The sequence below is a fragment of the Microcebus murinus genome, chromosome 4 (genome assembly GCF_040939455.1).
Source record: "Microcebus murinus isolate Inina chromosome 4, M.murinus_Inina_mat1.0, whole genome shotgun sequence".
NCBI lineage: Eukaryota > Metazoa > Chordata > Mammalia > Primates > Cheirogaleidae > Microcebus > Microcebus murinus.
The window spans coordinates 19,571,846-19,589,582 of NC_134107.1; the positions used below are offsets into that span (position 1 = coordinate 19,571,846).

General features: G+C 35.8%; 1 pseudogene; it reads left to right on the forward strand.

Moving 5' to 3' along the window:
- The first annotated feature begins 16,143 nt into the window (after positions 1-16,143).
- On the forward strand, positions 16,144-17,078 carry LOC105884169 (olfactory receptor 4C15-like; annotated as a pseudogene).
- The last annotated feature ends 659 nt before the right edge of the window (positions 17,079-17,737 follow it).

A 17,737-nucleotide genomic window follows, 5' to 3' on the forward strand; every position in this document is an offset into this window, starting at 1 on the left:
TAAATTCCTGTGGCCCTCAGAGCCACAAGTGTATCCACTCTTATTTCAGATAGCTTCATTGCACACAACCTAATTGGGTGGGTGGTGGAAAGGAGAACAAGGCTCTACATTAATCAAATGATTAAATACTTCTTAATTGCTCCACTTCCTCTATCCAGGGTGTTCTAAGAGCAACACCATTTAGAATTAAAATATTCATTAGATATAAACAAAACAACCCCTTCTTTTTTTTCAGATGAAAGGGATTTTTTAAATTAGTCTTAAAGCTTTAACAATGGAAAGGGTAGTGTTCTTGAGGTTTATGATCACAAGATTTATGATTTTAAGTCATTTAAAATATAATTGCCCTAAATGCAATGTGTTGTCCCGAAAAGAATCCTGGAAGAGAAAAAGAACAGTAGTGGGCAAATTAGTGAAATGTTAATAAAATCTCATATTTAGTTAAGAGTAATATATTAATGTTCATTTAATAGTCTTGACAAACATACCCATGGCAATAGAAGATGGTAATAGTAAGGGAAACTAAGACAGCAGTATACAGAAACTCTCCATACTATCTTAGCAACTCTCCTATTAATCTAAACTTACTCCCAAGAAAAAGTTAACTAAAAACAAAAGAAGTTGTTCAATTTGTGCTAGTAAAAAGCTAGCAACCCCAGCTTGATCATGCACTAGCCATGTGTCATTGAACAAAGCACTGTCCCTCAGTCTCCTCTACTGTGAAATAGACAGTCACACTTGTTCAAGCTGAATGACCCATGAGAGTCAAATAGATAGCTATTATTCCTGTGTTTTGTCAAATTTAAATCAAACATTGATGTGAGCATTACTTAAGAAGAATTTCCCTACAGTCGCAAAGGAAGCTGGAAAATTGAATCAGTCATAAGAATATAATATGTGTTTTACATCATGTTATTTTTCAATTATACCCATTCTAAAATAGCAATGAAACTCATTCATGTTATTGTTTTGGAAAACATATTGGTAAATTATGTAGAAATCATAGACATGTTTAATTTTTTTCAAACTAGTAACCTCAATTGTAAAAATTTATTCTGAAGTTGAAATGGCATGGGGAATTTCATAATGAAAGGCAGTGCCATGTCCTTTATAACAGTGAAAGTTGAGATATAACTAAAATATTGCAATGATAGGAAGAAGTTCACCTAAATCAGGCTATTACAAATTAATATCATGTGGTGCTTTAAATAAAACACTAATATTAGGACATAGAATGTGAAGCATCTTTATAACTTGAGGGTGAAAAACAATAAAAATTATAATAACTTTGCTCACTTGTACAGATATTTCCAATATAATTTTATAACCTAGAAGGAAATGTAAAAATTGTAGTGACTTTTGATTTGCAATGTATATATCATTATTCTTTTCATTAGGATATTTAAAATAAAACATCAAGTTTAAAACCCACAATGCCATGTTTTTATCACCTAAACAGTTCAGAAAAAGGAGGTGGGGTTTGAGGATAATTCATTTGCATAGATGGGACTAACATGTTAACATTACACAAACTCTTACATTAAAATTATAAACTCCTGTATACTCTTCATAAACAGCCATACCATGGGGCCAGCGCTTCCTGTCCTCTATGCACTCACTTTGGTATCAATGTTAAGTTCATATTCTGCTATGGGTAGCAGCTTATTCTGTCCATATGTCTCTTAGAACTTTCCATAGTCTTTCCTTTCCTGACAGCCACACCCTTAATTGCTGGGGCTGCACCTCAGATTGCTCAGGCCCCATTCCCAGGATCTCTTGAAGCTGTAACCTTGGGAAGTTGACCTCCTCATGCACCACTATCCACATTACCTACTATTTCCTTCCCATCAGTTTTTGCGACAAAACTAATTCTAGCATCATTCATTCTGAAATTAATAGAATTTTCTGTTTCAAGTTTCAAATATACATAACATTCAGAATTGTAAGAGCAATTAGTAAGGTTGTCATTAAAAGTATTATTTTGTAGTTATAGTTCAAGCACTAAATTTTAGATGTATGTTATGTAATATGAGTACGTAATAGTCACATTTGCATACATTTTTTTCAAATATATATTGTCATTGCTAAGAAAAATAATTAATTAAAATCCTATTTCTAATTATCCTACCTGTGAATTTCCTTAAATCCACCATTTTTTTGATCCAGGTTTATTATTGAGCAATAAAAGATTTATTGTGTGCCTGTCTTATTCTTTTCCCTGGAAACTTGGGAAATATATTCACCTCAAATTTCAGAATTTCAGATCCTTTTCTCTCCTTTCAATGTTGCTCAATAAATTTAGCTAAATTTCTCACAGTTTATACTCTTACTATTTCTGGAATTTGAAAATCAAAAGTTTATATGTTCCACACGTGTGCCTGGACTTACTTGTTTTCCATTGTCTTCATGATTTAGCTAATTTTAAGGAAGAGCCAAAGCCATGACAACTAGCGCTAAAATAATTTAAATTTTCCTGAATAATGCTGAGGCGGGGACATAATGGTATTTGGGACATCAGATGTGCTAGAAAATGAAGTGGACATATTTGAAATCAGAAGACTCCACTCTGTGACAAGAGTCATGATATCTTACCCTTAATGTCCTTCCCTGGTGCCATTTGTTAGGGTATCATTGTGGAAAGAGTAAATGCTGTATTTCTCTTTAAAAAAAAAAATCAGAGTGTTACAGAGGAAGAAACGTTTGGGATACAAGACACTTGCATTTGAATGTTTATAGCAGCACAATTCACAATCTCAAAGATGTGGAAACAACCCAAATGCCCATCAATACATGAGTACATTAACACAATGGGATATATGTATACCATAGAGTACTACTTAGCCATAAAAAAACGGTGAACTAATATTTATTTTACTAACCTGGGTGGAACTGGAGACCACTCTCCTGTATTCTATATCAATAACTCTATAAACGGCAGCACTTGAACTTACCATCCTACATCATTGTTCCTAAAACAGCCTCAGAAAATTCTGCTTTTAAATCTAAAACATCAGGATAGGGAGAGTATCAGAGGATAAATGAGAATATTTTGGAAAGAATAAGTAAAATGCTATTGGACAGCAAGGAAAAAATATGCACGTGCTGAATTTCTAAGTTATTCAGATTTAACTTGAACATGCAAGGCTAAAGGTATGTATAATTTCATTATACTTGAAGTAATTAGGTACTCCCAACTTCCTCTCCCAATAAGCAAACAGCAATTTGTATTCTAACAGCTGCTGAATATTACACACCTGTTATGTGTCAAGTGCTGTTCTATGGACTCCACATGTATATTTATTTGTTTCCATAGCTTTTCAGCTTAGTAATATTATGATCCTCGCTACATGTCGGGAGTCTGACAGCCAGAAAGGTTCTGTAACTAGCCAAAGTGTGTACAGTTATTAAGTGATAGGCTCATGAATTGCATTAAACTTTATAACCTGACCACAAAACCCACACTTTGAAGCACTACATCACAATTTGAAATCCTCTCTGAAAATGCAAATATGGGAATTATAAATCTCACCATTTATCAGTTCATTGAAAATTCTGGAGATAGTAATCTCCCATTCTCTATGGAGAAAAGTCCATTCAGCGGCTGGCCAAAATGTGAAAGTTGTTTCCAACCCTTCCTTCTACATCTTAGACAGACAAGAAGAGCATATCTGACAGACAAGGTCCCCTACCGCTTAATAATGTCCCCTACTGCTTAATAATTGCATCTTTTACATAGCAGAACTTTCCTCCTTGTTTTCCAATTGCAATTTAAACACATTTCCCTGAGAGGTCATGAGCCTGTACAATTGCTTCTCAGCTTGCCCCAGGGTTTGGAAATTTCCCTTGAGTATGATTTTCCAAACACAATTTTATGCAGCTTCACTTGCTGAAATGATTACAAGATCTTTATGTCTCTGATCAATTAGAGGTGTGTGTGTGTGTGTGTGTGTGTTTGTAACTTCTCTTGAGTTTCTGTTTGAAGATGCTTTCATTTTCCTTCATGTTCAGGAATAGAACACTGTATATACTGTGATAGAATATGTAGTGTCTCTTGTCTGAATTGGGACAAACTTCCTGTGTACCTACTAAATAAAAGAGCTGAGTTTGGGTGTAAGCATCAATCCATAAGGACAATGTGTATTTTTGGGGGACTAGTGTAGCAATGAGTACTTATCAAACAATATCATTTTATGTATAAGTATGCAAAGATTCATAGGTTAATCAAAATTTTATACTTTCTCTCAAAAACTGATCTTCAGATTCCAAGACTTTAACACAAAGAGCAGAATTTCTAGAGATTAAAGGAATTTTTTGTCTTTTTATTTTATTTGAAAAGAAGACAGATCATGTCTATTTTCTCTGAGAAAACTGTAGTGTTGAGACTGAAGTTTGAGGGACAACTTGAATTTCAGTCATCAGATCCAGGGACCACACCAATTTGTTTTATTTACACAGTCTTTAAATATTTTATTCTACCTATTTATTTGTCTATTCACATCCCATAGAACAATGCCAAATGGAGTGAGTCAAGGCCCAGAAGCACCATCAATTCAATTGTCTGTAGAATATAGAGAGAAGTATGATTTTCTTTTAATTGAAATGTTATATGTGTGTCCTGACAAAGAATAATCACCTGATAGGAACCACAGTCCTAGTCAGGGTGATATTTTATAAATATCACTCAGCAATAAGACTCCACCAATTCATTCTGGGACCCTGGTTCTCACTCCAACCCACAGTTAGCATCTTCCACTTCATTCCACGCCCTTCTTGGCTCCAACCTTTATTATTTCTTTCTGTTAGAGGAACATAATGAAATAACATAACAATACGATTGTAACAATGAAGTGGGGAAGATAATATAAGAAATATTATTTTTGTACAGTTATTTTAAAAATAGGATAAATTATTTTTAAAGTTTAAATCAGGAAATAGCAAGACAGAGACAGAGGGAGACACAGCCAAGGCTAAGAAACAGCATGAGGGAGGGATAGTAATTTGCAATTACAGAATGTATGCAATAATTTACTGATCATACTGATTTAAAATTCTGACTTTGGCCAGGTGCGGTGGCTCACGCCTGTAATCCTAGCACTCCGGGAGGCCGAGGCAGGTGGATTGCTTGAGGTCAGGAGTTCAAAACCAGCCTGAGTCAGACCCTGTGTCTACTAAAAATAGATTAATGGACCAACTAAAAATATATATACAAAAAATTAGCTGGGCATGGCGGTGCATGCCTGTACTCCCAGCTACTCGGGAGGCTGAGGCAGTAAGATGGCTTGAGCCCAGGATTTTGAGGTTGCTGTGAGCTAGGCTGATAACGCGGTACTCACTCTATCCTGGGCAACAATGTGAGATAGATAGATAGATAGATAGATAGATAGATAGATAGATAGATAGATAGATAGATAGATAAAATTCTGACTTCATCATTTATTAAATAACAAAATTTATACTAAGCTTTCAAAGATCGATGTGTCAATCACTGGGCAAGTTCTTCTAATCCTTGGAATTCTTTATTATTAGGCCTTTACAAGATTTTCACAAACCAGAGCCTTCAGGCATCTTCTGATATCCAGTGGCTCTAGTCTTCCATCTCTATGCTTCTCACATTTTCTAATTATTGCAGGCTTCTATTCCACACAGACACACATCCATGCAAATTTTAGAACTGACTTATCAATTTCTGTGAAATTGGATACTCCTATGTTGGTCTTAAGCCATCTGTGATGAGGGACATGTCTTGCATGAGTTGAACCACTTTTCTTTATCCTCACTCTGGTCTTTCCTCTGTCCTCCCTCCTGGATCTGGTATGTGCAAGAGAGATTAGACATGGAGAAGGAAAGAATTATTCACATTTTCCCATATACTTTGTGTCTGTGATTGTTATTAAGAGAGATTCTTTGAGAGAGTCACTGGAAGCTGGTATTCATGGGAGGCCCAATAAAAAATAAAGCGTTATGAGTAATAAGGTAAAATACAGTTAAGAGTTAATAAATAGAACTAAGAAATTGCAGAGGCATTATTTCGACATATGCAGGCTCTGAAGAGAACAAGAAGAGATAATTCCTCAATGTGGATAGAAAGACATGTCTGGACACAGAAGAATGTCCATGTGCTCTGACTGGACATTACACAAATACATCGGTGCCTCCTTTCTGGTCACATTTCTAAATCTCCATCAATAAATGACTACATCTGACACTAACTCATTACTCTCCAGTCAAATTGTTTATTTTTTTACATCAAAGTGATTATGTAAACCGAGCTACAGTAGAAAACATCAGGCTGACTCTGCACAGCCCAGGAGAGGTCTTAGAGATAATAATTTTGTGATGAATTAATACCCACCCATTCCTACCTCCCCAATGACAAAACATTTTTCACATAAATTAATAAGCCAGTTCTAAAATGTAGATGGACGTGTCCCTGTGCTGAATACCAGCTTTTGGTATTTAGAGAGTGTGAGAAGCACAGAGCTGGAAGACTAGATTCACTAGATGTCAGAGCATTTCTTAAGGCTCTGGATATTAAAAATTTTGTTAAGGGCTGAGAAATAAAGAATTCGAATGATCAGAAGAATTTTCCCAGAAATTGAGGCATCTATCTTTGAAAACTTCGTATATATTTTGTAATTTAATAATTGATGAAAATGGAATTTTTATAAATAGGATGAGTGGATTATTAGACAAATTCTGGAAGGGAAAATTACTATGCCCCAACAGGTTGTTTCTTCTCCGTGGCTGTGACTCTCTCTGTTTCTCTTTTGTGATGTAAACTTTAAAAATAATGCAGACTAATTTTTTCATAATGGTGCAAAAATAATATTTCTTATATTATCTGCCCTACTTTGTCTTTTTTTGCCTTTCTTTTATTTTTATTTCAGAATATTACAAGGATACAAATGTTCGGGTTACATAAAATTGCTTTTGTACCATTTGAATCAAAGTTAAAAGTGTACCCTTTCCCCCAAATAGTGTGCATTGTACCTGTTAGGTGTGATTTTACCTATCTGCTCCCCCATCTTCCCTCCTGCTTTTTCTCTGATGAATGTTATTTCCTTATGAGTAGATAAGTGTTAATCCATTAGTTTCAATTTAATGGCAAGCACATGTGCTATTTCTATTTTCCATTCTTGTGATACTTCACTTAGAAGACTGGACTCCAGTTTCATCAAACTTAATACAAGGGGTAATAATTCAGCAATTTTTATGGCTGAGTAGTACTCCATGGTAAACCTATACTACATTTTATTAATCCACTCATGTACTCATGGGCACTTGGGTCATTACAACATCTTTGCAATTGTGAATTGTGCTACTATAAACATACAAGTGCAGTTGTCTTTTAGCAGAAACAAATAATAAGCAAAGAAGGCATAAAATGAAATAGAAGATGCTAAGTATGGCTTGAAGTGAGAACCAGGGTCCCGGAATGACTTTCTGAAGTCTTCTTTCTGAGTGATATTTATAAAATATCACCCTGACTAGGACTGTGGTCCATATAGGGTGATTTTTCTGTGTCAGGATACACATGTAACATTTCAATTAAAAGAAGATAACACTTTTCTCTTAATTCTGCTGACAATTTAAGTGATGGTGTTTCTGGGCCTTAACTCATTTCAATTTTGCATTTTTCCGTGGGATGTAAAAGACATGTTAATACGTAGGATAAAATAATTGAAGACTGTCTAAAGCAACAACTTGTTTGGTGTGATTCATGGGCCTGATGAGTTAAGTTCAAGTTGTCTTTCCTGTTTCAGTATCAATGCCACATTTTTCTTTGATTTTTTTATTTCAGCGTATTATAGGGATACAAACGTTAAGGTTATGTACATTGCCCTTGCCTCCCCATTCCCCTCGAGTAAGAGCTTCAAGAGTGTTCATCCTTAGACAATGCACATCGCACTCACTATGTATGTGAATACCCATCCCCTCCTCCTCCCTTCCACCTGCCTGATACCCGTTAAATTTTTTTAACATTTTGGTTACATTTTATGTCTTTGCCTGTCCCTAGGAAGGGTTAGAGGTATGCCCTTCCCCTCCACAATGCTTACCACATCCCTCAGATGTGGGACTCTTCCCCCAACCCCTGAATCCCTGGTGAACACCACCACCCTTTGAGCATCATAGCATTAATCAGTCAGTACCAATTTGATTGTGAGTATATGTGGAGCCCATTATTCTGATCTTGTGTCACTTCACATTGGATAATGGGCTTAAGCTCAATCCAGGATAATATAAGCGGTGCTAGCTCACTGTCATTTCTTAGAATTGAGTAATATTCCATTGTAATCATATACTAAATTTTAATAATCCACTCATGAATTGACAGACCCTTGGGTTGTTTCCATGTCCTTGCAATAGTGAATTGTGCTAGCAAGCAACGGATACAACAAAAACAGAAAATTACAGACCAATGTCCCTCATGAGTAAAGATGCAAAAATCCTCAACAAAATTTTAGCAAACCAAATTCAGCAGCACAGCAAAAAAATAATTCACCATGAGCAGGTGGGCTTTACCCAGGGATGCAAGGCTGCTCCAACATACACAATTCGCCTCATAAACAAAAACAAGAACAAAGACCATATGATTCTCTCAATAGATGAAGAAAAAGCATTTGACAAAGTCCAACACACCTTTATGATAAAAACCCTTAACAAAATAGGCATAGGCAGCTCATACCTTAAAATTATCAACTCCATTTATGAGGGACCCATGGCCAATATCATACTGAATAAGGAAAAACTGGAACCATTCCCATTTCATTCTGGAACTAGACAAGGATAACCACTATCTGCTCTTCTATTAAACATAGTGCTGGAAGTCCTAGCTATAGCAATCAGGCAAGAGAGGGACATTAAGGGCAACCAAGTGGGAGCAGATGAGATCAAACTCTCACTCTTCGCAAATGATATGATATCATACATAGAAAACCCCATGGATTCGTCCCAGAGACTCCTAGACTTGACAAATTAATTCAGTGAGGTCTCAGTTTACAAAATCAATACACACAAATCAGAGGTATTCATACATGACAAGAGCCATCAAGCCAAACTCAAATCAAAAACACAATACCTTTTACTATAGCCCCAAAGAAAATTAAATATCTAGGAGTATATTTTACAAAAGATACAAAAGACTTGTGGAAGGAGAACTACGAAATACTAAAAAGAGAAATTGTAGATGTAAACAGATGGAAAAATCTACCTTGTTCATGGATTGATAGAATCAATATCGTTAAAATGTCAGTATTACCTAAAGTGATCTACCTAAAGTGAATTAATGCAATCCCCATCAAATTACCACCATCATTCTTTATAGATCTAGAAAAAATAATTTTTCACTTTGTATGGAACCAGAGAAAATCTCGTATAGCCAAAGCAATCTTAAGTGAAAATAACAAACTGGGGGCATTAATCTTCCTGACTTCAAGCTGTACTATAAAGCAATAATAATTAAATCAGCCTGGCATTGGCACAAAAAGAGAATCATCGATATTTGGAATAGGACTGAGATTCCAGAGATGAGGCCACATTTTTTCTTAAACAGACATGATATATCTTCTTTTCAAATAAAATAAACAGAGAAAAATCCTTTAATTTCTACAAATGGTGCTATTAGTTTTAAAGTCTTGGAATCTAAATCCATGTCTGAGAGGAAAAAAAATGAAATTCTGATTAAACTATGAATCTTTGCATACTTATACATAAAATGTTATACTTTCATAGGCACTCATGGCTAGCCTAGTCTCCAAAATGTATATTGTCCTTATAGATTCATGCTGTCTTATCCCAGAACTCAGCTCTTGTATTTAGTAAGCACAGTTGCCCTAATTCTGCAGACACACTGCATATTCATCACAATATACACAGTGTCCTATTTCTGAGCATGAAGGAAAATGAAACCATCTTCAAAAAGAAACCCAGGAGAACTGAAAAAAGAAAAAAAGAAAAAAAAAAAAACTCTAATTCATCAGAGACATAAAAGTTTTGCAAACACTTGAGCAAGTGAATCCACGTAAAACTGTGTTTGGAAAATCATTCTCATGAGAACTTTCCAACCCTAGGGGAAGCTGAGAAGCAATTCTACAGGCTCATGACCTCTCAGGGAAAAGTCTTTAAATTGCAATGGGAAACCAAGAAATTGGTTTCCCTTAAACCAGTGTTTTTCCTTAAACCATGTAGAAGATGGCACTTGATAAGCAGCGGGGCACATTCTCTACCTCTTCCACCACAGATGCTCCTCCTGTCTATATTAGATGTAGAGGAATGGTTAGAAACAACCTCCATGTTTTGGGCAGCCCAAGAATGAAGTTTTCTCCAAGGATAATGGGAAATAACCATCAAAAGAATTTTCAATGAACTGATAAATGGTGAGTTTATAATTCACATTTTTGCATTTTCAGAGAGGATTTCAAACTGTGATGTAGTGCTATAAAGTGTGGGTGTTGTGGTCCCCCTATAAAGTTTAATGCAATGCTTTAGCTTATTACTTAAGAACTGTGCACACTTGGGCTAGTTACAAAACCTGTCTGGCTCTTAGACTGCTCATACTTAAGGAGGATAATAACATTACAAAACTGAAAGGATGTGGAAATAAATAAAATAATACATGTGGAGTCCATAGAACAGCACTCTATACATAATGTGTTCAATGAACAGCAGCTGTTAGAATGCAAATTCCTGTTTGTTTAGTCGGGGAGGGCGGCAGAAGCTCCTAATGACTTGAAGTCTAATGAAATCAGGCCTATCTCAGCCTTTTGTATTCAAGTTATAACTGAATAACTTAGAAATGCAAAAAGAACATATTTTTGTCCTTGGTCCCTAATAGCGTTTATTTATTCTTTCTAGACTATTCTCATTAATCATTTATCCTTGGATGCTCTCCATATCCTGAAGATTTAGATTAAAAACCAGAATTTTCTGAGGCTGTTTAAAGAACACTGATGTAGCATGGCAAATTTATGTGCTGCCATTTACAGAGTTATTGATATAGAATACAGCAGAGTGGGCTCCCGTTCCATCCGGGTTAGTAAAAAGTAGTAATTCACTATTTTTTTAATGGCTGGAGAATTCTGCATAGTATACATACTCCACATTTTATTAATCCACTCATGTATTGGTGGGCATTTGGGTTTTTCCACATCTTTAAGATTGTGAATTATGCTGCTATAAACATTCAAGTGCAAATGTCCTGTAACCAAAACATTTGTACCCCCATAATACTCTGAAATTAAAAAAAGAGAATACAGCATTTACCCTTTCCACAATGATCTTTTTTTTTTTTTACTGTTTCACTTACAGTAATTTTTTTTTAATTTTTTTTTATTTTGGCATATTATGGGGGTACAGATTTTAAGGTTTCAATAAATGCCCATTTCCCCCCTCCCCCCAAAAGTCTGAGTCTCCATCATGACCATCCCCCAGATGGTGCACATCTCACTCATTATGTATGTATATACCCGCCCCCTCCCCCCTCCCACCTGCCCAATACCCTATTACTGTAGTACCTATGTGTCCACTTAGGTGCTACTCAGTTAATACCAGTTTGCTGGAGAATATATCTGGTGCTTGTTTTTCCATTCTTGGGATACTTCACTTAGTAGCATGGGTTCCAGCTCTAACCAGGAAAATATAAGATGCTATATCACCATTGTTTCTTAGAGCTGAATAGTACTCCATGGTATACATATACCACATTTTATTAATCCATTCTTGGATTGATGGGCACTTGGGCTGTTTTCACAGCCTTGCAATTATGAATTGTGCTGCTATAAACATTCGAGTGCAGGTGTCTTTTTTGTAGAGTGTCACTGGATCATTTGGGTAGATGCCCAGCAATGGGATTGCTGGATCAAATGGTAGATTCAGTTGTATCGCTTTAAGGTATCTCCATATTGCTTTCCACAGAGGTTGAACTAGTTTGCAGTCCCACCAGCAGTGTAGGAGTGTTCCTCTCTCTCCGCAACCATGCCAGCATTTATTGTTTGGAGATTTTTTGATAAAGGCCATTCTCACTGGGGTTAAGTGATATCTCATTGTGGTTTTGATTTGCATTTCCCTGATGATTAGAGATGTTGAGCATTTCTTCATATGTTTGTTGGCCATTCTTCTGTCTTCTTTAGAAAAATTTCTGTTCAAGTCCTTTGCCCACTTTTTAATGGGGTTATTTGATTTTTTCTTCCTAATTTTCGTGAGTTCTAAGTATATTCTAGTTATCAGTCCCTTATCGGATGCATAGGATGCAAAAATTTTCTCCCATTCTGTAGGTTGTCTGTTTACTTTCATGACTATTTCTTTGGCTGTGCAGAAGCTTTGTAGTTTGATCATGTCCCATTTATTTATTTTTGTTGCTGCTGTGATTGCCTTTGGGGACTTCTTCATAAACTCTTTGCCCAGGCCGATGGCTAGGAGACACAATGATCTTTTAACAAATGCCACAAGGAAGGACATTAAGAGTAAGAAATCATGACTCTCATCAGAGAGTGGAGTCTAACGATTTTAAATATGTCCACTTTATTTTTCTAAGCACCATGTCATATTAATTTATAATAGCCTCATTTAGATAAACTTCTTCCTATCATTGAATATTGTAGATGTTTCTCAAGTTTCACTATTATAAATGAAATGGCACCATCCTTCATTTTAAAACTTCCTCATCTCAATTCATCTTCAGAATTAATTTTTAGAGTTGGCATTACTTGTTTAAAAACCACAAACATGTTGATGACTCTGAAATTACTTACCAATATTTTTTTCAAAAGGATTACATGGATCAAGAAGTTTTATTGCAGTTTTAGAATAGGCATAATTGAAAAATATCATGATGTAAAAAACATATTATATTCTTATAACTGATTCAATTTTCCAAATCACTTTGTGTCTTTAGGGAAATACCACTTAAATATAATGCCAACATCAATATTTGATTTCTACTTTGCCAAACACATTAATAGTAACTGTCTGTTTTACTTTCATGGGTCAGGTAGCTTGAACAAGTATAACTACATATTTTATAGTTCAGGATGCTGTGGCATGGTGGTTTGTTCAATGACACTTGGCTAGTGCATGATGAAGCTTGGATTGCTAGCATATTACTAGCACAAATTGAACAATTGCTTCTCTTTCTAAATAACTTTTGGGGGGCAGTAATTGTAGATTAACAGAAAAGTTGCTAAGATACATTGGAGAGTTCCTGTGTACTACTCAGGTAGTTTCCCTTACTATTATCATCTTACATTACTATGTATAGCTTTGTCAAGGCTATTAAATGAATGTTGATATATTACTATCAAATAAATATCATATTTTATTCACATTGCACTAATTTCTCAATTTGTGTCATTTTTCTCTTCCAGTATTCAATCTGGGACAATATACTGCCTTTTGCACAATTAGCTTGTAAACAATTTAAAATCATAAATCTTGTGATCATCAACCATGGGGGCACTATAGTTTCCCTTTTCAAAGTTTTAACACTAACATAAAATATCCCTTTCATCTGAAAAAAAGAAGAGGTTGTTTATAGCTAATGAATATTTTAATTCTAAAATGGTATTGCTCTTAGAAATCCCAGGATAAAGAAAATGGAGAGACTAAGAATTATGTAATTATTTGATTAATAGTGAGCTTGTCTTCATTTCCACCACACATCCAATTAAGTTTGTTTTGTTTTGTTTTATTTCAGCAAATTACAAGGGTGCAAATATTTAGGTTGCATATATTGTTTTTGCCCCGCCCAAGTCAGAGCATCAAGCATGCCCATCCCCCAGGTCATGCGCACTGCACCCATCAGGGATTGTACAATGATGCTATCCGATATACAAGGGGATGCTAGTGGGTCTGAGAGCCACAATAATTAATTCAGTAATTATTAAGGATGTTTAAAAGTGTTATACATATTGAAAATATCATTTTGCTACTCACAGTGACCAAACAACATATATTACATTTGTTACTTAAAAGCAAAGGATGAGTGAGAACCGTGTTGGTCAGGTAAAGTAGGAATTAAGACTGAAGATGTTATAACTTCTGCTCTGTGTCAATGACTCTGGGAGATTTCATCATGACCTTCGGTGCTACATACTTCATCAGTATTTTTGTGTGTGTTGACTTATCTGATTCTCTCAAGAACCCTATCAATACACTATCTTCTTATACCCACTTAGAGAAGTGGCAGCTGAGGCTTTGGGAATTAGAAAAATTTTCAGCAACATGTTCCATCCCGGTAGAAGATCCTGGATTTGCACTCAGGTATATCTGTGTCTGGAGCTGATGTTCTTACTCCTTTCACTTCTTTGTCATTCCTGCTTTGGTCTGAGGCTAAGCTGAGCACAGCTAGGTCATATATTAATATTTTTTGCTTTGTAACGAGTGGATGTTGACAGATCCCATGACTTATAGGGTTTGGTTGAACTCTTGCCAACAACTTAAAACTGGATGTGGGGTTCATCGTCCAGACACCAGTAGGAATGTCCCTGGAAAGCTAATGGAAATAGTTGTTTAAAAGTGAGCCAAAGGACAGATATTGACGTACACAATTGTGTATATGTTAGTTTTACTAACATTTCATTGTTTCTGTTAACTCTAAGTGGAATTCATAAAAACTCAGCTTATTTGTAACCCTCATTATAAATCCCACATTTCTTTTGTTCACCTATTTTTTGACAAACATATGTGTATACATATATAAATGTTCACACACACAGATATATATACGTGCTATTTGATTGATGCATTTCAGTTATCTGTATAGATGATGATACAATCATCCTGTGAAGCTGTGTCTACCTGTGGAAAATGAAGTCAATGGCTGGATAATTGTCTGGATGACTCATTCCAAAGTTTTCTGTGGGTAAGGCGGATGGCTTTGTAACTGAGTTACTAGTAACTACAATTGATAAGGGCATGTTATCATAAAGAACATTTACCCATTTTCACATTTGACCCACATTATAATCCTGGGAGATGAGCAGGTAAGCTATTAATATATACACACTTCTGTGCTTTACAATAATATCAAATAAATTTGAAACATGTATATCCTTAGTAGTTATAGCTAATCAGCCCTGACCACATTGTGTAAATAATTGGCAAATAATTAATATAGCTTCAAGACTCTCTCCTAAAACCATTGTTTCTCTTTTTTGCCTTTGTGTATATGTATATGTACAAGCTTGTTGAAAGGTCACCCCTGCTCTGAAATTCTTGTAGAAAAAGGAAAATCCCTCTCATCTCCCTGTGGATCCAGTGTGCGCTGGAGCCAGAGGTTCTTTTTTCAAACCCCAGATCAGGCATCTGTTGTTTTCTTGAATGTAGCCTCCTTAATCATAAGTTTCCCACTAATAAAACAGGGACGGTTGGACTATCACAGACTGTGTTCTAGGCAGTGGTTCCTGAGCCGCACCTTACTTCACTTAGTCACCATGATAACACTCTGATATAGGTATTATTATTTTTATAAACTTCTCATTTTAAAATGCCAGATTATAAGTAAACTCATTATGTAGTGTATACCATTTATTTATTGTGTTTACAGCTAAGAATTTCCCACAGATCATTCTCTTTTATAAAGAACGAGTAAAATCATTTCAAGGCCTGATATAGTTCAGATTTTAAAAGACATATTTGAGGATTAGCAATGATTTTCAAGTGACCTTTAAACTGCATGTTATTACTTCTATATGTAAATAAGCAGTCTCCAGGTTAGGATGTCATGCTGGTCACCCTGCCAATGGCAGGCATAACTAATAAATTACAGTCCTCCTTTCCTCATAACTTGGCAGAGGCTTCAGAAGGCTTCTCAACAATTAACTCCAAGAAAGCACCAGGAAATTATCAAAGCTGGCATATAAGATGAAAACTATTTCTCTGCTCTGCCACATGGGGATGCTTTCTTTCCCCCATATTGAAACTATGGCCTCTTTCAAGGCCTTCAGTAATTTAAATCCAACCGAGTTTTGTTTGACTTTCAACACTATCTTCAACAATTTCTAATTTGGTGTTCAGTGACAACAGAAACATTTAAGATATTTTTATGACTATAATACATTAAATTGAACCAAATAAAATATTCTTTGTCATAACTGCAGATGCTACATGATGATCACCGTTGGAAGTGTCACCTTTTCCTTGGAAATCATGCAAAACCAAAGCTTTGTAACTGAGTTCATCCTCCTGGGGCTTTCACAGAATCCAAAGGTTCAGAAAATATTATTTGTTGTGTTTTTGTCTGTCTATATTGCCACCATTGGGGCCAATACACTAATTGGAGTAACCATTCTCAGCAGCCCTGCTCTACTGGGGTCCCCCATGTACTTCTTCCTGGCTTTCTTGTCCTTCCTAGATGCATGCTTCTCTTCCGTTTTCACTCCAAAGATGGTCATGGACTCCCTCTATGAGAGAAAACCATCTCCTTTGAAGGCTGCATGATACAGCTTTTTGGTGAACACTTCTTTAGTGGGACAGAGATGATTGTCCTCACAGCCATGGCCTATGATCGGTATGTGGCCATTTGCAAGCCTTTGCATTACTCTTCTATCATGAACAGGAGGCTCTGTGGCATTCTGATTGGGGTAGCCTGGACAGGGGGTTTCTTGCATTCCACAATACAAATACTCTTTATTTTCCAATTGCCCTTTTGTGGTCCCAATGTCATCGATCACTTCTTGTGTGACTTGCATCCATTATTGGAGCTTGCCTGCACTGACACTCATGTCTTTGGCTTTTTTGCTGTAGCCAACAGTGGGTTTTTCTGCATCATAATCTTCTCCTTGTTGCTTGTCTCCTATGGTGTCATCTTCTTCTCTCTGAGAACTCATAGTTCCAAAGAACGGAGAAAAGCTCTGTCTACCTGTGGATCTCACATTACTGTTGTGGTTTTGTTCTTTGTCCCATGCATGTATGTATACACACGGCCTCCATCGACTTTCTCCTCTGACAAAATGTTGGCAGTAGTTTACACCATCCTGACTCCCTTGTTCAATCCTCTGATTTATACTGTCAGGAATAAGGAGATAAAAAATGCCATGAGGAAATTATGGAAGAGATTGGTGGTGGTATCTGATGGAAAATAAAATATTAAACTTTTTTTTATAAAGCAAGGTTAAGAGTAAAAATGTTGAAAAATATTCTTGGACAATAAATTTAAGGGATATACCACTACTGAAAGAAGTAACATAATGTTATAACAAAAGCTTTAATGGGGGTCAGAAAATGATGTTTTCTTGATCGAGTTGTTTGACTTTTTCTTGTTTATTCTTTTAAGTTCTAGGTTGATTCTTGTTATTAGACTTTTATCAGAAGTGTAGAGAGCAAATATTTTCTCCCACTCTGTGGGTTGTCTATTTGCTCTAACGATCGGTTTCTTGGCAGTTCAGAAACTTTTTAATTTGATCAGATCCCATTTGTTTATTTTTGATGCGGCAGTGATTGCCTTGGGGGTCTTCCTCATGAATTCTTTGCCTAGACCAATATCTGATAGGGTATTCCCAACATCTTCTTCTAGGATTCTTAAAGTTTTATGCCTTAGGTTTAGGTCTGTTATCCATCTTGAGTGAATTTTTTGTGAGAGGTGAGAGGTTGGGATCCTGATTTGCTCTTCTACATGTTGCTAGCCTCTTTTTCCAGCACCATTTATTGAAGAGAAAATCTTTTCCCTAAAGTATATTTTTGTCTGCTTTATCAAAGATTAGGTTACTGTATCCAGATGGTTTCATCTCTGGAATTTTAGTTC